Source organism: Drosophila arizonae, chromosome 5, assembly GCF_054131065.1.
Source record: "Drosophila arizonae isolate 15081-1271.41 chromosome 5, UAZ_ARI_1.0, whole genome shotgun sequence".
NCBI lineage: Eukaryota > Metazoa > Arthropoda > Insecta > Diptera > Drosophilidae > Drosophila > Drosophila arizonae.
In genome coordinates this window covers 19,652,907-19,674,521 of record NC_142925.1, presented here as the reverse complement: position 1 = coordinate 19,674,521, position 21,615 = coordinate 19,652,907, and the positions used below count along the sequence as shown (strand labels likewise).

Below are 21,615 nucleotides of genomic sequence, written 5' to 3'. Positions count from 1 at the left end.
TAAGCTCCCTCTATCTTATTATACACACTTAAGTTCCACAGGATAAATCCGAGCATTTGCCAACTGACTTTTGCACTAATATTCTACTTAATTCTTCTTCTTTCTAGGTAAGTTGAATGGCAATCGCTCTGGTCATACTCCTACTCCAACCCCCCGAAATGGCTTTTGACCCACGTAAGTGGCAACGGAATTTTTTAATATTCTTCAAAACTATTTAGCGCATTTTTCTCTTGACACCCTCGGCGCAGCTCATTTTTCCTCTCTCTCTTTCTCTTTTTTGTTGTAACGTGCCACGTGCCGAAGGGGCAACATTTTTCAAAGTAGTCAAGCTGAAACGACTTCACGAAAATCGCTTAAAGCAGCAAAACGACAAGAATAATGATATTTGCACGAAATGCAAGCCACAGGAAGAACAAGGCAGAGACGTCGAAAAATACTACAAAAAATACTGACAAAAAAGTAGTAGTAGTAGTAGTAGTAGCAGAAGAAGAAGAAGAAGAGTGTAGACATTCGATGTGGGGTTGTGCGAGTCAGCACAGAAAAAAGACATGCACCCTAAGGAAAACTTTGACTGCTTTTATGCACACGCACACAGACACACACACACACTGTCACTAATACATATTGGTTTTGGTTATGCACTTGGTTTATGGGGCGAGGGGCGCAGCAAACTTTGCGCTGATTTTCTTGGAGAGTAAAAAATATCTTCGTTTTTTTTTTTTTTTTTTTTTTGTGCTCGCCTCCTTTTGGTTTGCGTGCAAAAGTCACGACTGCAAAAAAAAAAAAAAAAGGAAGGAAAGGGGAACCCTAGAAAGAAATATAAAAAATCACAATTTTTGTTCGTGTACGGTAGAAAAATGGCAAAACTTTAAAGAACAAGATGAAATAAAAGTGGCAGACATTAAGTTCCACATGGAGCCAGAAAGCATTAGTGAAAAGTTCATAAGCAAAAGTTTGATGCCAGCGACGAGCCAAGGCGTCGCAGAGCTCTTAAAAAAATGACAGTTAAACTTTTCGGGCTACCATTTTTTGGGGCTAACAGCATATTTGCCCTGTTTTCCTTTTTTGCGTTTTACAGAAATCAAAGTCTGGCCACATTTGTATAATGTCTGGCAGGCACACACATACACAGTCACACACACATCCATAACTCATCCTGCCGAAGGGGGCTGTGGCAGTTCCTAATCAATGGAACGCTCGTTACCCAACGGCAACATTTTAATGCATTAAGTAAATGCATCTGAATGCGAAAAGTTTTTTCTTTTTACAAATATTTTCTGCTTGATTTTGCAGCACACATTGAAATGGAGTGGGGGAGTGAATGGGTGTGAGGGGCGCAAGAGAGAAAGGCCTTAGTTGTGAAAAAACTTGCAGCATACTTCATGGCGTCTTATTGCCTACCTTTTGTGTTGATTCATACGTTTGCCGTCCAACTCTTTTGCACTCAGTCCAACACTGCCTGCCAAAAGTTTGTTCATTTTAAAAATGCACTTGTTGATTTATTGAAATTAATATTGAAATGTAACTTGCAAGCTCAACTTGGCTGGCCAGTTGTACTGGGCCCGAAAGAACGTCATGCATGGGCGAAGGCAATCCAATCAGACTAAGTGTTTTGTTTACTTGCCATTTAGCAAATATATATTTCTTTGTTGGCTATGCTAAATCTACAACAAAATATAATATTGGCAATATCTATGGCTATTTGTGTTGAGATTTAAATTTAATGAGAAACTGAATTCTTAGATTTAAATTTTTAAAATTTTAAGTTTTCTTTGATATTCTACCAAACAATAACAAAAAATGCAAAAAATATTTAAGTATATTTTATATTTTAAATTTTATTTATTATGTTTTATATTTTGTATTTTATATTTTATATTTTATATTTTATATTTTATATTTTATATTTTATATTTTATATTTTATATTTTATATTTTATATTTTATATTTTATATATTACATTTTATATTTTATATTTTATAATTTTTATTTTTTATTTTATATTAATTTTTTTTTTGTTTATTTTGTTTATTTTTTTTTTTTTTTAGTTTATTATATATTTATATTTTGCCTTACGTTTATCATTTATTGTTGTTAGTTCTTGTTGACTTTCTCTTCCAGAACATATTTTACTTTCTGATTTACTGGCATAATATTTATTTATATATGACTTCATAAGTTCTCAAAACGAATGTCATATTGTCATTCACTATTAAGTATATCTGCCGCATTCTCTTTATAAAAAACATGTAAAAATCTCGCTCTTAAGCTAACCTCAAATTAAGCTGCTCACTTTGTAAACTTTGTCAGAGCGAACATGTTCCACAACACTTAGACTGTACGTTGTTCGTCTCTGATAGACAGCTTGGCCATTTAAAATTCCACTTGTGGCACAACAGTTAATCCAGCAAAAGCCAACAGACAACAGCAAATCTCAAAATCATGACAACAACAACAACATCAACAACAACAGCAGCAGCAGCTTTGACAGTGTGGATGCCAACAGATTCATTTTTTGAAGTACAACATTTATTGTAAATTTTGATTAATTGCGCTGTCAGACACGCGTCAGGCATGCTCAGACGCCCATCCATGCCCAACGTTGCCACGCCCACTGCATAAAAATATTTCGAGCGAGTCGCTGGTTCAAACGAGTTGACACTTGAAGTTTTTCAGTTCGAGCTCGGCGACAACAATTTGAAAATATTAAAAAAGTTTTCACTTGACATGTTATTGACTTGTTAAAATGTTTTCCTCGCTTGCTTAATATCATTTCTATTTTGTTTTTTCGCAGTAGAAGCTTGTTCTTCTTCTATTTGCGACTCTGGACTGCGAAAACTCTATCGAGAGGGTAGTTTTTTCTTACTTATTTGTGCCTCTTTGTCGTGTTGGCTGTGTCGGGCTGCTTATTTATTTATAATGTGGGACTTACTTGGCTATTCGAGCCACGTTTTTGCGTCATGCACGAAAATTGCATTGACTCATGCCAGCGGCTGGGGTCGCAAAACGGATCAAGCTACATATATATATGTGTGTGTGTGTGTGTGTATAATTCGCGGAGGGTTGCAAAAATAATGTCGACTAGACTTTTATTAGACAAGCTTTACTGTGTTCTCATCCTCGCCGTTCAGCATCTTGCATATATGTTGAATTTTTTCCCTGACGCTTCTGGTATCTTTGAAATTGCCAAGTAGAAACACCAACAAAAGTTTGCCCACAGCCAAGGCACCAAAAACAAAAAAATAGAAAGGAAAAGTAGAAAAAATTGAAGCCCAGGCACGATTTGCTATCGTCTAGCCGCTGACAAAAAAAAAAAAAAAAAAAAAAAAAGCGAAGAGTGTGTGAGTTCTTTATGTAGATGCTGTTTATTTGACAAAGCATGAAAAATGCATGCGGATTTTGTAGATTTTGGATCAGTGGCTGAGGCCCGAAAGGCCGAGCCACAAAAATGCCTTTTTGCGGCTGGCTTAGTCTGCCAGGAGGGGTGCATCGAGTACTTTCCAGAATAAGCAGAAATGCGGGGGCTTAGGGGTAATAATAATCTGGTTAACAATATGATCCTACAATAAAATTTGTATTCACTTTAGTTTCTCTGAAATTATAATGTACTTTCTCACACTCTAATAGTAATCATATAAAGAAAACTTAAGTTCCACATACGTTCCAAAGATTCTCTAGGCGTATTTCTATATAAGAACTATATCTTTTTTGTGTATTTACAAAATATCAAAAGTTCAAATAAAGTGGGCATTCTACTAAATTATAAAGCTCTTGTATATTAATGTACTGTCTAACACTCTAATGGCAGTTATATAAAGAAAACATATGTTCCACATGTATGTCAACATGCGTTCCACATAAGTTCCACAAGTATTCTATATGCGTGCTATATAAGTACCACCTGCATTCCATATTCATCCCACATAAGTTCCACATACGCTCCACTCAGGCTCCACACTCGTACAACATATGTTCCATACCAGCTCTACTTGCTTTTGTCAGACGTTCCACACAAGCTCCACAGCCTCTCTTGGCAAAAACTCTGTAAAAACTAATACCGTTTTGCTTATTCACAAATACTCAAAATACAAATAATGTACGTGTTGGTTTTAGTTACACTACTATTGCAATGCACTGTCTGGCACTCTAGTAGTAGTTATATAAAGAAAACATACATTCCACGGCCTCTCTTTGCAATATCTATGTAACAACTGTATCTGCTTTGTTTATTCGCAAATGCCATGTTTCACAATGCATGACTTGTCCGTGTGCCGCTGCACTCTCTGCTCTTTCAAGCAAAGCCCAACAAAATCTAACGTAACAATTCAACTTTATGGTTGTCAACACATTTTCTAAGCCAGAGCAGCAGAGCAGCAGCAGAGCAGCAGCAGCCAAAAGCTGCCACATAATAGTGCCCCATAGTAACCGACAACAGCTCAGGCGATACCATAACTGTTATCTAAAGCTCTCTGTTTCCTTGTCGCTGGCGCTTCACAACAACCACTCAAAAGTGTGGAAAAAGTGTACAAAGAAAGGAAAGTGCATGGAGAAAAAGTGTGGAGAAAAAAACTAGTAAATTTTCCGCGCATTATTTAAATTTACTTGCGTCTAATGTAAATTTACATTTTTACTCCGAGCTGTGTGCGAAAAGACGAAAAATCCCTCGAGCTGGCAAAAGCTTCTTCAGTCGGTGACATGTGTAGAGCCGCAGGGGGAGCAGAAGCCGAAGCACAAGCAGGAGCAGCAGCAGGAGCAGGATTGCTGCATTGTTGTTTCTACTACTACTGCCTCTGCTGCTGCTGCTGTTGCTGCTTCTGCTGCTATTTTTAACAAAGACGCAGTAAACAAGTGCACGAAAACAAAACAAAACAAAACCAAACAAAAAACAAATCTCTAGAGATCTGAGCGAAAGGAATTGTATTCAAGTGGAAGTATTTGCAGGCTACAGAAGAGGAAGACGAAAAAAATAAAAATAAATAAATGCCAACCACTTTTGTGGTGCAGACAGTTCGGGGTATATACTAATACAAACACAAGTAAGAACCTATACATATATATGCATATAAGTTTATATACATTTGCCTTTAAGTATGTGCGAATTAGTCTGCTTCTATTTGGCTTAGTTATGCATATATTGGAAACTTTATCAAAAATTTGTGGCTGCTTAGCAGCTTCTGTTTACGTATTGGCAAAAGGCAAAAAGCATCCAGTCAAACACCACATAAAGTGGCAGACTGTCAGTCAGGCAGTCACTCGAGCTGGACTGTCGACGATGGCGTCATCATCCAAAGCGTCCTGCTCACCCCCACACATCAGCATTGTCTGAGTGGAATCGCCTCGTCGGCGTTGGCGTCGGCGTCGACGTTGACGTCGCTTTCCTCTGTGGAGACCCTTTGTATGGGCTTTTTACTCATTTGTCGTTTGTCAGCTTTTTGGCGCGTTGATTTGCCGCTGTCATTGTTTTGGCATTGCCCATCGTGCATTCCCCATCGCCCAGCGTCCATTGTCAGGGTCTCTTCACTCAAACTCTTAAGCTATACACTAGCTTAGTCTTAGCGACTCAGCTCTGCAGTTTGAGCTTTATTGACGTTAGAGAAGTTTCTTGTTGAAATGAAACCATAAATTATAAAAAAAAAAAACTAATAGTAAATAAAATAAAAGAACATAAAATAAAGTAAAATAAAACAAAAGAAAATTAAATTGATTAATAAAAAATAAAATGCTAAAAAATGAAATAATAAAAAATAAATAAATAAATAAAAAATAAAATAATTAAAATAAAATAAAAAATTGAAATAAAAATAAAAAAGAAAGAAAGAAAGAAAAGATAAAATTAAAATTAAAATAATTGTTAATATAAAAATAAAAAAATAAAAATGTAATATATTTTTATAAATTTATGACTTTGATTTGTCAAATTTTGAGAATTATTTTGTGAATGAGACAGAGAGATAGAGAGAGAGAGAGAGAGAGAATGAGATTGAATAATATTAATAAATATTCTTTCACCTACGAAGCCTATAATCGTTCATTAACCAATAACTTTTTCTTATAAAAATATAAGTAACTAAAAATGTAAATCATGGAGGCAATAAAATAAATAAAGTTCTCATTTCAATTTTACATTAATTTATTAAATTCTTTACGCATTCAGATAAGCAGCTCAAGTTATGTAGATCACATACGAAGACAACTTTGATTTACTCGCAGTTGGCCTTCAATATATATGCATGTATATACATATATTTGATAAGCCTCCCCCAAGCACTTCGTTAGCTATGCAAGAGCATTTGAGCTTCGTTTTTGTTTTGCTTCTTTTTGAGTAGCATTTCTAGCATTTATTTTTATTTATCTTTGCTGTCCATTTCTTTTTTTTTTTTTTTTTTTTTTTTTTTTTTTTTTGATTTTTGTGATTTACTCGAACAATATTGTAAACGTTGGTTTGCATCTACTATATATCCCACTCAGGCAGTGAGGCAGTCAGACAGAGCAGCCAAGTTGATTGCTTTTTCGTGTATTTATTTGGCATATCCAACAATGCAGTCCACTAATGTAGAGACGCTTAAAGCTGCCCTAAAGCCGCTCTGTTGTTGCTGGCCATTTGGCGATTCACGGGCTGGCGAGCTTTTGCCAGCAGCGCGCCATAAATTCTAATAACTCACAGTTTAACATAAATTACCAGCCAGCCGCATAATTAAAATAACCAAAATGAAGACTACTATCCCCACTCTCTCTCTCTCTCTCTCTCTCTCTCTCTCTCTTTCTCACTCAATATCTCTCCCACACTGTCTCCATCTCGCTCTATTATTGAGCTAACAATTTCAATAGGCGAGCATAATACTCGCTCGTAATTGAAATTAAATGACATAAACATCAACATAAACTTTAAACTGGCGTTGGGGACTCCTCCCCCTAAAAAAAAAGCCCCAACAACTCAGTTGTTGGAATGCAATCCACACAAAAATAAAAGTAAATTAAACTGTCATATGTTCCAAAAGAGACAACAGGACATTCGGACAGATGGACAGAGGACAGTCGGCAGCCAGACAGCAGCTTGCAACTGCCGGACTGGTCTGCAGGAGGAAGGAGGAGGCGCGAAGGCGGGGCAGAGGCAGTAGAAGGACGAGTGCAGTCGTCTGTCTGGTTGTTTGGCTCATCTGTCAGTGTGGAAGATATGTTGAAATACGCCGCGTGTCATGATAAAGTATGTCGAGAGTGTATGTGTGTGTGTGTGTGTGTGTGGGCTGTCCTGTCTGCGCGCAGGGCCGCAGCGCGGGTGCGGCAGGGCCCAAGTGGTAATGAAAGCTCTGCCAACTAGATTTATAGCAACAGGCAAAAAGTAACAGAAAGAGACGAAAATGCGCTCTTGATAATTAAGAATAAATGCGAAAATGTTTTGAAGCAAAGCACAAGAAAAAAGCGAGAGTGTTGAATCAGCAAAAGTTGTGGCCTGTGGCTCCAAGCAGCAGCAGCAACAACAACCACTCGAAATGTTGATCATCAACAGCAGCAGCTTCCCGCTCTGCAGCTCCCCCATCCCTGCTGCTCTTCACAGTTGCTCCCTCAGTTTTTCCACTGTGTGTGGCTTCAAGCATCAGCACTTTTTAAATGTTATTACGTGTTTGGCCCGCAAAGTTTATTTCTATCTCTGTTTATTTCGTCTTCGTCTTATTTTGCGGTTTTTGCTCGCGATTTTTCATTTATTTATTTATTTATTTTCTGTGCTTATAATTTGTGTCTTTGTTTTGCCAAAGTTTTGTCTCTGTGTCTTCTGTTTTGCTTGGATTTTATTTATTTCTTTTTGACTAACATATTAAATTTGAAAATTTGTTAAGCAAATTTAGAGCATTGTAAGAAGATCTGTTAGACGCGCGGGGCGGGGCGAGGGTGGGCCCGGTGGGTTTTGTTGGTGCGTTGGACTTGGGCTTGGACATGTCGTCGCCGAGGCACTCAAAACAAATTTGTGCTTGGCCAGCTGCCAGCACTGAGGCAGCCCCAAAAGAAATGGCGACAACAACAGCAGCAGTAGCAGCAGCAGCTGCAACAACAAATAACAACAATAACAAAAATAAAATAAAAAATAAACAAGCACTAGTTGTAGTGGAAGAAGCAGCAGCAGCAGCAAAAAATCAATCTTTTGTGGCATTTGCCTGAAACTAGATTTCATACCACGGCGACGACAACATCTACGAGTATTTCATGCGGCACAGAAAAAAAACCTTAAGCATACATATATAAATATATAAGGAAATACAAGAGCAACAAATAAAAGAAAAAAAACCGAGAAAATAAAACAACTCATAGAAATGAAAAATAAAATGAGGCTTCAGCAAATATCAGGGGCCATGTGAAGTATTGCAGCAGCAGATAGAAAAGCGCTGCTTCAAACTAGGAAGACTACAGGAGAGGCAGAGAGAGAGAGAGAGAGAGAGAGAGAGAGAGTGGGAGTGGGAGAGGGAGTGAGGGAGACAGCGGCGAGTGGAAAATGCAGGCAAATTGCAGCTCATTTTATGCAAATGGGGATTGAGCGAATGCCGAGCTAAACAGCTAGAAGTAAATTACAATTTTTTCCATTCTTTTTTTTTTTTTATTAAGTTGCAGTATGTTGCAGTATTTTCATAATAATAAATAAGGCAGAACTTTTGATATTTAAAAGTGTAATTCATTCTCAATTGAAAATTGTTTCATAATACTGCAAAGGGAATAGAATGGTAAACTTAAGTTTTTAATTGCGTTTACGTAAGAAAGAGAATAAATAAATAAATAATGTAAGACCTAGAGAGAAAAAAGAGAAAAGTGAGAGAGAGAAAGAGAATAAATAAATAAATAATATAAGACATATATACTATATAAACACATATTTATATATAAAAAAAAACAAAATGTATACCAAGAAGGTAAATAATTTGATTAAAAATACATTAACAAAGAAATGAATGTAAAAAATATATAATAATATAATAATATTTGCATAATAATATTTACTATATTTATTATTTTTATTGTTAATTTTATTTGCATTGATAAAAGTTGTATTTCACATTTGAAATAAAAACTCATTTTTGTATATATTTTATGAATTTACATGGCCTTAAGAGCTGCCTAACGAGAATACTTATATGCTTTAACAAAGAGACAAAGCGTAATATGAAAGAGCCTAGGCTAGCATAAAGCGTCAGAGCAGCACGAATAGGAACTCAATGTTGCTATGGGAACGCAGTATTATCAGAGAGATAAGGCTTAAGAAGAGGGCACGAGTGAGAACGAGCGAGAGAGTTGAGACCTTTATTGTTGCTGTAGGTGAAATTGCTTTATGCACCGTCAGTCAGTTCGTCACTCTGAGCGTTGCCTCCTACTGCATTTTCTGCAACCCGCTCTTGAGCTGCCTTCCACCTACACAGTTACACAAATTAACCTTCAAGGTGGAGTTATTTTATTGTTTTCAGCTGAGCACTGACATTTATACTTCTGTGTCCCCACAAAACCTTTTCGCGAAGGACTCCTTTAAATTAGGTTTATTATTATTATTATTATAATTTTGTTTAACATTTTGTTTTTTTTTTTTCTTTGGGCTGAGGTAGGAATAAATGCTCAATAATAATAATAATAATAACAATAATAATAATAATAATAATAATAATAATAATAATAATAATAATAATAATAATAATAATAATAATAATAATAATAATAATAATAATATATAATAAATAATATATACATATCTATATATATAAAAGAAAGTTGTGTAAAAGTGAAGACTGCTTATAACTTGATTTGGGCTGAACCAATTTTCATGGTTTTTGATTTGTTGGATTTGTCTCCGCAACGAGTTTAGTATAGGGTCTTAAAAATACTGAAAAAATTTGCCGAATACTTGAAAAACGCGGTTTTTTCCCCAAATGTTCAAATTTTTTTTATACCCAGTAGGCTTGGTAACAGTGACAGTTTTGACAATAGTGTAGAAGTAAATAAACAAATGTAGTCAGTCAGTCTACGGTCTCCTGACCTCGAGCAGACCTGACTATTCAAAAAAAAAAAAAAAAAAAAAAAAAAAAAAAAAAAAAAAAAATTTTCAAATCAAAAGGAAAAATATTTCAAATCAAAAATCTGCAAAAAATCAAAAGATTAAAACCTGACTGTTCAAAAAATAAATAAAAAATTAAAAATTCGAAATTAAAAAAAAAAAGGTAATTATTAAAAAGTGTATTTTTGGCTTTTTATATTTTCGGACTTTTAAACTTTATAAATATTTCAAATCAAAAATCTGCAAAAATTAAAAAAAAAATCAAAAGATTAAAACCTAACAATCAAAAATAAATAAAAAATTCAAAATTCAAAATTCGAAATTAAAAAAAAAAAAGTTAATTATTAAAAATTGTATTTTTGGACTTTTACAAAAGCTAAATATCTCGAAAGTTCAGGTATTTGTTTGTCTCAAACATAAATTTGTGTAAATTATTTATATTTATATTTCTCGATTGTTTTATATGGTTTTGTGCGAGGGCAGTATTACTATTAATAAAAATGCCGCGTCCTAGAAGATCTAATCTTTCCCGGCGGACCCATAATGCAATTAGGCAACGGAATAGCGCGAGTCAATTATCTGACGAAGAGCGAGAAATCGCCCGAGAAAGGCTCCGCGTTAGTACCCAGGGAAGAAGGGCCTTAATTCGTGCTTCTCAAAGAGAGGCAGCCCGTGAAATGGCAATAAGAAATGGTTCAAGGATTGATTTGAATCGAGCAGCGTTTCGATATGATTGCACCATTGATTACAGCTTGAATCGTTTAGTTTGCATTGGTCCAATGGACGTTGTTTGCTAGCATTGTGGCGCATTGAAGTTTGCTGGTGAAACGCCCGGTTTGTGCTGCCTTAGTGGTAAAGTGACATTGCCATTAGCGGTCACCATAGCCATTGCGTTCCCTGCTTTATGGCGAAACACTAGAATCACGACATTTTCTAGCGAACACTCAAAAATACAATGCCTGTTTCCAAATGACATAATTTGGGGCGGAAAATATTGGAGACGGATATTTAAGGTAATTTACGTTAAAAATTTTATTTTCCAAAAAAAAATTTTGAATAATGTAGTTTGTTAGATTTCTGTAAATAGTGTTTGTAAATATAACTATAACTATGGCTTTGAATTTAAAGATTCAAGGCCAGATTTGCCATCGCATTGGATCATTGCAACCTATTGAAGATGCACAGCAAAAATTCTTGCAAATATACTTCATGGGCAATATGGAAGAACAACTTGACCGGCGTCAAGAAATGAACACAGCTATGAAAAGAGCAATTCTCCATGATTTGCATGCTTAGAAATTTAAACCAACCAAAACTGTGCAATGGAACGCGTTTGGTGATAAGAAAACTTATGAGCAATGTGATTCACGCGTTGATACTCAAAGGAAAATTTAAAGATGAGGAAGTTCTTATTCCTAGGATTCCGATGAGCTCAACAGATATGCCCTTTGAATTTAAACGAATTCAATTCCCGCTTCGTCTTGCCTTCGCCATGACGATCAACAAGTCACAGGGCCAATCTTTGACTATTTGTGGCCTCAATCTAGAAAATGCGTGTTTTTCTCATGGTCAATTGTACGTGGCATGCTCACGTGTTGGCAAACGATCCGCATTATTTGTTCTTGCACCCGACCAAAAAACGAAGAATGTCGTTTACAACAAGGTGCTTGAATGAAAATCCGATTAATAAATTTATCAGTGTATCCCAGCCTGAACAACATAGCTTTCAACAATTTTTTACCTAGAAATAATATAGAGGGCAATGCAACGTTTGCCGGGCCAGCTAGTATAATAATAAATTAAGCATTTTTTCTTTAAACTTCTCCCTTCAAACTCTCAATAATATTGCCCACTTCCCTAAGTACTTTTGATTTTCAGCGACAGCCCCCAACTTCCCCACGCCCCCTACATAGTTTTGTAAGCCAAAAAGTATACTTGACATTTTTGCGCGAAAAGTATTTGAAATGCGAGCTCACACTCCAGCGAACCAGAGCCAAACGAAATCAAACCGAACCGAAATGAAACGAACCACTTGAGTTGAACTTGACTGAGTTTACTCACTGCAACGCCTGGCGACAGTCGGTGGGCTGCTTTAATGACAGCCAAAGCAATACATAATAATAAAGCCAAAGAGCGTTTGTGCAAATAAATATGCAGCACTCAAAATTACTTGGGATGAACTGATGATGGCGATGGCGATGGCGATGACGATGCGGATGCGGACGACAACGTGGATGGGGCGGCGGGAAATGGGCGGGGCGAACATCTAAATAACGCGCTGCTGACCCAAACTCAATTTCCAGCAGCCCGCAACTCAATTGTCAATGAATAAATTTACTTGCTGCCAAGTTGAGCTGGCACGTCCTCGCTCTGCTTCTCCTCCTCCTCCTCCTCCCCCTCCTCCATCACATTGTCGTCAACGTTGTCCAGGAGTCCAAATCCATTATCCTTATCAGTGCACGAGCATCGGCGCTCGTTCGCGAAACTTTTTGCTGCTCCATTATTTCGACTTTGCTTCGGCTGCTTCAGTTTTTCTCTGCATGCCATTCAATTGGTTGGCGGCTGTGGCAATGCCGTTAACCACTTCCACTTTGAATCATTCTTTTTTCTCGCATTGCTACGCTCTCATTCTCTCCTTTTTTTTTTTTTTTTTTTTTTTTTGTAAATTAATGACGCAAACGGCCGGAAAATTTAGTAACTTTTAGTCATGGCGTGTGGATGATTCGCACACGATATACGAGCATCCCCCTCCCCATCTCTCATCGAGTTGGCATCAGTTGCTTTGATTCCAACTCCATTGGCGCCGGGGCTCATCAGCTTTTGGCTTTCGGCTTCTGCTTTTGCTGTTGCTATTGCCTTTACTCTCGGCCAGCCTCGATATGCGTTGGTAATGAAATCGATATTTATGAGCTTTCGCTTCGTTGTGTGCATTGTGCGTTGAGTGCGTTCCAAATCTCAGCATATCGAATCTCGAGAGGTTAATAAATTAAGCTACCGAAAACTTTTGCCTCTATTAAAAAGTTTAGCTTGGGCTTACATTTCTCTTCTTTACCGTATTTTTTGTTCCTCTGTGAAAAGTTGTTGTTGTTGTTGGCGCTGGCTCTATGCAAATGAATTCCACAAATCATTGGCCTGTCACAACTGTCGAAATTGGCCAGGGAATTGCGATAGCCTAGCCAATTGGCTAGACTAGCTTTCTAGTCCTTGAACAAGATCGATGCGAATCGAAGGTAAAGTGAGCTTCAGCTTCGACGAACAAGCACTTTGGTGCTTTAACTTGCTCTAGTTCTTGGTCAAGATCAATGAAGTCACCTACATTATTTGCCTGTAGAATTCCTCTTAGCTTCTCATCATTTTTGGCCCATTTCAATTTACCTGTCCGCTCGACTACCTAATAATTGACCACTCTAGCACTCAGCATGGCCAACCACTAACACTCCACTCGAGGGCAAGCGGCATGCTGGCCACAAAACCGCACAATGATATCCACCCTCAGTTGGTCGCTTTAAAGTCATTACGTTCAGCACTCAGATGACCCCGCCCACAATGGCACAATATCAAAAGCCAATTAGCATACATTTTCATGCACCCACACACAGACACACACACACACATACAGAGCGACAGACATTGACAAAATCAAACAAGTCCAAAAATGTTGACAGCACTTTAAAAGTATTCATAGCAGACAGAGAGCCACAAACACACAGTCGCATTCACAGCTACTCTATATACACATACATATACGCTCTTCCCAGTCACAAGTCACTAGTCAGCAGTCACTAGTCACCAGTCACTAGTCACTGACTGGCATGTCAACGGGAGCATTTTCATTTTGTTTGCTCAGTCACATTTATGCATGGCACGAGCGTAAGTGGACAAGTCAACGCAACTATTCTCGGCGAGCTTCCTGCTCGACTGAGAAGTATGCCCTATCAAATTAACAAAACAAACCCAAGTTCTGCAGAAACTTAGAAACTACTTCAAGCAGCAAAATAAACTAATAGGCAAAGCAGCAGCAGGAGTAGCAGGAGGAGCAGCAGCAGCAGGAGGAGCAGCAGCAGCAAAAAGTATGGAAAAGCTCAGCTCGAGCCACGGCTGTGTCCTTGCTGTGGCCCAAAACTACGACGGGCTTTGCTAAGGCAAACAGACAGACAATGCCACGCCCACTGGCAGCCCCGGCAGTCCCGGCAGTCAGCACCCAAATAAGCTGCTCGGCATCGTCTTAATAAGATAAATAGGCACTTGAGTGCAACTGGCTGTAGTTGTTGTTGTTGTTGTTGCTGCTGTTGCGAAAAACTTGAAATGTAAGCCCCGCTCTATGAGTTCTGGCTATTCGGTAGGGATCTTTCCACTTGCCACTGCCACTGCCAGTGCCACTGGCTCTGCCACTGAGGCATGTTCAATATTTTGTTTTGTTAATGATGAGCAAAGTTTGCTTTTGTTTGGGCCGCTCTCCACTGTTAGCTCTCTATCATGGCGCCTGCCCCCGTTTGCTGTAAGCAAATTTTTTGGTGCTACAAGTTTTTGTGTTGGCTCTGAAAATAGCTGGACATTTGAGCTTTAATGTGGTCAGCAGGCTTTTACGCCCCAATCTCTCTTTCACTCTCTCTCCCTCTCCCTCTCTCTCTCCCTTCCTCCCTCGCTCACTCTTTCGCTTTGCTCCATATGCTAGGCTTTGACTTTGATTTATGGCACATTATAAGTTGCAGAATGCGTGCCTCTGCTCTAAACTGAGTGTGGCACCAGCTTAAATCATCCACATCAACATTAATACTTGAGGTTGTGCGTGTTGTTGTTGTTGCTATTGTTGTTGGGCTCTGCATGAAATATATTGCACGGAAAATCATTAAGGTTCCAAGCTGCTCCTGAAAAATGGCTTAAAGTTGCCCGGAACGGGGTTGCGTTAGCTTTTGCTTAGGGATATTAAAGCTGTGCGAATTTTAGTTTTCTCTTAAATAATTTTTTTTATACTTATATTTATTTTTAATTTAATAATATATATTAATTTATTTTTATTTTTTTTTTTTTTAAATATATATATTTAAATTTAAAAATAATAATAACATTAAAATTTCATTACTGAGTATTATTTATTTATTTTTTTTTTAATAGTATATTTTATTAACAAGTTTACAGCTAACTTTAGTGGCAGCTTAATTTCAATAAATATTCAACTCGATTGCTGAGCATTCACACAGTTGCTTCGCCTATTTAATTCAGCACTTTCCAACACTAATTGTTATGCTTTCTCTCCATTTAGCAGTTGCTTAAATGCTGTCAAGCGGATTGCTTTTAATATCTTGCGGAATGCATTTAATGCGAATCGCTCTTTTTCTCTCTCGCTCTCTCTCTCTCTCTCTGTCTATCTCTCGCTTCAGTTGACTAAGAAACCCCAACGGTAAATATCAATTTCCCTCATTGACACTTGCAGCCTTTCGCCTCTGCCCAGCGCACGGCACGCCCCAATGTGTTTTCCAATTACACTTGACTACGCTGCAGAAATTGTCATTACTTTGCGCTGCTGCGATTTACACTTCAAAAGCCGCCGCGAATCCTTTGAGAGCGTTTCTTACACTTGGCGACTTTGTTCGCTGCTTTTCGCATCTTTTTGCGCTCTCTTTTTGCTTTTCGCTTTTCGCCTTTCGCTTTTGTCAATTGCAATTTTTCAATTGATATGCCAAGGGACACAGATGAAAATTCGCCGAATATACATATAACTCTCTCTTTGTCTCTCTCTCTCACTCTCTCTTAATCTCTCTCTGTCTGGCCAATAAAATTCGCAGCGCTGCTTTTGATTTGACTGATGCGACGGCAGTGGTGTGGGCGTGGGGGCGCTGGGCGTGGCATAGTTGCAAAAATATTGGCATAAATTATGAGCGAAGGATTTCGTGGCGTGGGCTCGCACGAAGCCAAAAGGCGAAATGTTTCCGCTTAATAAGGCTTTCCGTTTCCGTTTGCGTTGCACGGCTTCCGGCCAGCTACCCACTAGCCCCAGCTGGCCGCTTCCTTCCGCCGCGTCCATTGCCATCAGCATCTTCTACGCTGCCATTACACTTCAGCCTACTTGCTATGCATCGCGGCGGCCTTTGTGGTGCCCGGACTTCGTGGTTCGTGGTTGAGTCTCAGTGGCTGTGGTTGCTTTCGCTTGGCCCATCCTTCCGCCACGGCCTCTCTCCCTCTCTCTACCTCTGAGAGTCTTCGTCTCGGTCTCGATGTGGCCATTGTTAAGCTCGTTGTCAGCGCTCGGCAATTGATAATGATTATAATGGTCGTTGTCGTTGTCGTTGCCCCACTCGGCTCTCGTCCCGCTCAAAAACTACTTAGATTACAATGCACAGAAGCAGTTGCCGCCCATTGCGAGGCAATTTCTTTGGGTCGGAGCCATTCAAAGCGCATGCAAATGACTTTGGATTTTAATTAAAAAGCAAGTGGCTCTGGCTGCCAGTGGTGCATTTGATGAACCGGCGATGTCCTGCTGCTCCTGCTCCTGCTGCTGATGCTCCTGCTCTGCTCCACTTTGTTGCCACTTTGTTTGCGCTGCGTGTGTCAAAGCGGAATCTGCCACGGCCCAAGTAGCTGCTAGCTGATGGGCTAGAATATCAGCTGAGTGTATTTATTCGCTTCCTTTGTGTGGGCTGCCAGTCGCCTAAATGTGCTCCTCCACAAAACAAAGTCAATGATTCGCTCTCCACTCGGCTTCACTGCTCAGCCCACTCAGGCAACTCTTTCGTTTTATGAATTATGCTGGCAATTATGCTCGGCAACAATGACACACACACACATATACATATACACAATGAAAGGGTTCCTTTTCTTTCAAGCTTTTCCTTCCTGCCGGCCTCAGTCCCTCCGTCTGCCTGCCTTTTGCAGGACACACAACTCCGAACTCTGTGCTTCTTCGGTCGTCGCTCGGTTTATTGAACTTGTTTAATTAAGCGTAAAATGTGTCGTTATTTCTCATCTACTGTTATGCAATCCTTTGAACCACATTTTTCGTTCATTTTTGTTACGTTTTGAGTGTGTGTGTGTGTGTGTGTTTTTAATGGTCAGCGCGAAGCTATCAAGTTTTAGCACAGAGTGGCAATTCGCCAAATGCCTTTCGAGAGTACTAGAGCCGCAAGAGCTATGCATTAACAAATTGAAATGCATATTCGAGAGGGCGTTTGGCTTTGAGTTTGAGGATATCATTAATTAAGAATGAGATGTGCATATAGATATGTATATAATCAATTCACACCTATTTCTCTGTAATTAATTTCCTTTTTCATTTCTTCTCTTTGCAGGTATGTTTAAATTACTTTCTATTATGCTCCAGAGTTTTTTTTGGTCAACTCGCGTAAGTCAAAGCCAACAAATTTTAAACGAATCCAAATTTCTCCACAAATAAACAAACACATACTTATCACACATACTTATCAACAATAATACAAACATCCGCCCCAAGCAAAAATATTGCAGCAGCAAATTTTCGTAATCCCATTTAATGGAAGAAAATAGAAGCGACTGTTGGGATACGCTGTAAGAAGACTTTACAAATGAAGAAACTGTCGAAATGAGTATTGAAAACATTAAAAACAATTTTTAAATATTTTATATCAAAAGACATCAACAAAAAATAGTTTGTTCTTTCTTAGTTTATCTTTAGTAAAAGATTTGCTTATCTCAATGAGCGAATTATGGCTTGAGTGTAAAGCTTACAGGGTAGCTGAGCTGAGTTGAGCTGTTGCTGTTGCACTTTATGGCAATGCGACACGCGATGCTGCAGCAATAGCAAACACCAGCAACACACACACACATTCACACACACACCTCTAGTCAGCAATTTTGCGCAATAAATAAAATTAAAGGCGCACGCGGCAACTGCAAACTGTGTGAAGGGATGTAGATGCGATAGCAGGAGCAGCAGGAGCAGCAGGAGCAAAAGCAGCAGGAGTTGAGCAAGGCGGCAGGAGCAGGCAGCTGCCAGGCTGGCAAAATGTAATTAGAATTGTACAGTGCGGTTAATATTTCCGCCTACTTGAATGAGTGTGTGTGTGTGTGTGTGTGTGTGTGTGTCTGTGGTTCATAAAACAATGCCTACAATGTGGCTGCTGTTGTTGTTGTTGTTGTTGCTGTTGGTTCTTGCGCCTGCTGCGTGTAAAATGCAAACGCGTCGCGTGTCAAGCGCTCGTTTTAATGCCCACACACACACAGAGACACACGCAGACTCACTCACTCACACACCTGCCCAGCCCACACAGAAGAGAGCCCACTTGAGCCCAGACATTTGCAGCATTTCTTTGGCTGCTTCATTTTTATGTTTTTTTTCTCGCTTTCGTCTCTCTCTCTCTGCTCATTCTGCTGACTCGAAGACTTTGGCTTTAGCTCTGCTGCTGCCTTCTGATCCCACGCCCATACGCCCACCCCACCCCAATGTTGGTGTATAAAATTAATTTTATTTACTTTTTCGCCTTGTTGTGCCTTGCCTTGCCTTGGCTCGGCTTGGCCGCAGAGGCCCCCAGGACCAAAAGCAAAGGACCATGACTCGCCCTTCAAGTGGCTACTTTTATTGTAGCTGCTGCTCTTGTTGTTGTTGCTTCTGTTGTTGTTGTTGTTTGGTACGTGCGCATGTAATTAGTGCCATTTTTCTCTGTCTAATTGGAAAATTAACATATGCAGTGCTTGTTTTCGTTTCTTTGGTTTTGTTTAGGAAAACAGCACAAAAATTGCCAAATGGGAGAAATATATATACATAAATTGTAAAATGAAACAAATTTGTATTTCAGTTAAGTGTTTCTTTAGCGAGATTAATGAGTGTTGAGCTTCAGGGGCAAATTAGAGTATAAAAAATATTGAAGTTAAAATTAAGGAATTGGACTTTCCATATTATTGAATATTATATATTAAATATTCATTTTAGTTTTATTTATAAACTATCAAAAATAATTTTAATAAATTATTAAAGTATTTATTTTGAAGACTTTTTATTCATATTTGAAAAATTTACGCAATAATTGAAATAAATATATTTCTTATGTATTTATTAAAATTTTTAACGAAATTTCTCTTTCAAAAATGTGAAAAATATTCTTTAAAATATCTTGAAAACAGATTCGGCACTAATGTGTTTTTTTATTAAATTATTTAAAAGCTCTCCCATCCTCTATCATGTCATTTGCTGCTAGCTCAAGTCCTTTAAAGAAGTATTATAAAAATGCAGTAACCTGAAACGAAAAATGAAAATGAAAATAATATTAAGCACTAGCAACTTGTTCATATTCATTTATAATTCAAAAATATATTCACACATTTTTCCCTGTGCTTTTAGCTCACTTTAAAAAAGTTAATTAAAAGCTTTCATATAAAATATTCTGTTTTAAGCTCACTTCAGTTGCAGCTTTAATACAGTGTCAGGGTTACTTTAAAGTAAAATAGCCAAGCAGAAGTAAAACTACCAGAAAGGGAATGGAGAGAGAGGGGGAGAGTGTGTGAGAGAGCTGCAGCTAACAAAGAGAAGTACGAACTTAAGGACAGCGCAGACAAGTTGTAAAATATATAAAAAATTTCATAATACGCTTAGTACAAAAATGTGGCAGAACATCTTCCTGGCTGCTGAGTCTTTTGTCCTGCTCTACACAGATTCTATCTCGCCCTCTTGTCGCAGCGTGTGTGTTGCTTGTTGTTGTTGTCGTTGTTGTTGTTGTTGCTGTTGCGGTTATCATACTTGTTGGCATTTTGGGTTATTGTTGGCAGTCGTCGCCACGGACGTCGTGGCCTCTGCGGTGTCTATGTGCCTCCTCGATGCGAGTCCAAGTGTGCCCGCCCACTCGACTAACTGCAGCAGCTCTGCTGCTGCTCTGCCGCTCCGCTGCTCGTGTGTGACAGCATATAAAACAAATTTTTATGAAGAGCAACAGAATAAAAGCCAAGCACAAGCTGAAGAAAGAAAATAGATGTAGCAAAAATGCTCTGCAACATATTCAAGCAGCATTTTTTTGCTTTACTTTTTTATGCTTCGTCACACGAAATTTAATAAGAGCGGCGAATACTGTGGCTTGGCCATAAAACAAATGCGTTTGCGTAAGTGGGCGGGGCGAGGGTCGCACTCGGCAGGCACGTCGTGCCCATCGACGGCTAGGTATGCGAGGTATTTATTGGTCTACTAAGTGGGCTCTAAATTTGACTTATGCACCGGATCCGTTTCATTCAGCCTGGCCCGCTCAGTGAGGCATGCATAAATTATGCCACTCAGGTCATTTCGCAGCGACATAAAAGCGGGTGCTCAGCCGCCCACGAGGGCGTCTCATAAGTAGGCTCGCTGCTAACGCACAAAAGTTTCGCTTCCGGCTGGCCCAAACGGGCCGCAATAAAATCAAATCAACGTGACGACATTAACCGACCTACGGACCTTCAACTTAACGAACAGCCCATAAAACGGACGTATTTAAATTAAAAATCAATTGTTTTCGCAGAAGCCAAAGCGGTCGAAGCGCCACTGTGGATGGCTAAGCGAAAAGCAGAGATAAGAGTTTCCTGGAAAATTGACAGAGCTACGCTCAAGTCGGGTCAGCTGAAACTGATTTTAAATTGAAAATTAAATTGGCTACAAGTAATTGAAGACTTGAATCAAATTTAAGAATGATTTAAAGGTGTTTAAAGTTGAACTAAAAATTTGCATTAAATTGTCAGAATTGATTTATTAGAATAGAATGGATATGCTATCGATATTTATCGAACAGCTTTATAGTTCATTGAGGATATTGGTTAATATCATAATCAAAGCAAACATTTTGAATGTACAGTGTCTGAACTCATATGAAGCCATGCCCTCTCTAATTATTTAGTTGATTACTGCAAAAATTGAGAGCTATGGAACAGCTCTCTATTGCTCTATCGTTATTCGATTTACCAGAATTCACAATTCGAATCATCAGAGTCAGGATTTCTCTAGATCTCTCTAGAGCTATACTACACTCACTCAGTCATTGATTTATATTTTGTCATCTGGCTTCCAATCAAATTCCTTTACTACTATTCTCTATCGATAAGCAGATCGGTAGAGCTTTCTATTTCACTATCGTTATTCGACAGCCAATCAGAATTCCTCTAGCGCTATACTCTCACCCAAGCTGCTTTCTTTACACATTCCGACATTCGACGTGCAATCACATTTCTTTACAGCCACCCTCTATCGATAACTATCGATCAGTTTCTCTAATGCCACTGGACAGTCAAGCGCAATTTACATTCCGAGTGTCCACTGTCTGAATCCCCTCAGAGCAATTCCTCTCGCCCAGTCATTGCTATGATTTGGCCCTTGGTGGCAGTTACTCGCGCCACGCCACGTGTCACATAAAATGTCAAATTGGTTTGTTTTCCTTCTGACCAAGTGCTTGCATACAAATCCAAAAACTTGTGCCCTTTGGCACATTTTATTGTCTGGAGTCTCGAAGTCTCGTGTCCCCACACTGGCTGTCAGTTGTTAACCGTTATTTAATGCACATTTAATTTAGTCGTAAACAGTGAAAAAATCGCAGCCAGCAAAAAGTTTGGCATTAGAGACCACCCGCCCAAACGATACGCCGGGGAGTTAATTTCGCTTTGC

At 38.7% G+C, this 21,615-nt stretch overlaps 1 protein-coding gene and 2 long non-coding RNA genes across 37 annotated transcripts in view; 2 read left to right on the top strand and 1 right to left on the bottom strand.

The window, feature by feature from the left end:
* Positions 1-21,615, top strand: part of mbl (splicing regulator muscleblind) — a 258,467-nt gene that overhangs the window by 150,904 nt on the left and 85,948 nt on the right. The gene's annotated exons all lie outside the window — the stretch shown is intronic.
* LOC149268679 (uncharacterized) lies at positions 181-11,750 on the top strand. 2 transcript variants are annotated; one of them, XR_016270249.1, is made up of 3 exons: positions 1,987-10,425; positions 10,512-11,041; positions 11,157-11,750. It is a non-coding gene; the product is annotated as an uncharacterized LOC149268679 (long non-coding RNA). The 2 variants fall into 2 exon arrangements; XR_016270248.1 differs by having other exon boundaries at positions 181-10,425; positions 10,512-11,750.
* Positions 11,602-11,821, bottom strand: LOC149268678 (uncharacterized). The gene is made up of 2 exons (XR_016270251.1): positions 11,770-11,821; positions 11,602-11,694 (listed from the first exon to the last, which is right to left on the bottom strand). It is a non-coding gene; the product is annotated as an uncharacterized LOC149268678 (long non-coding RNA).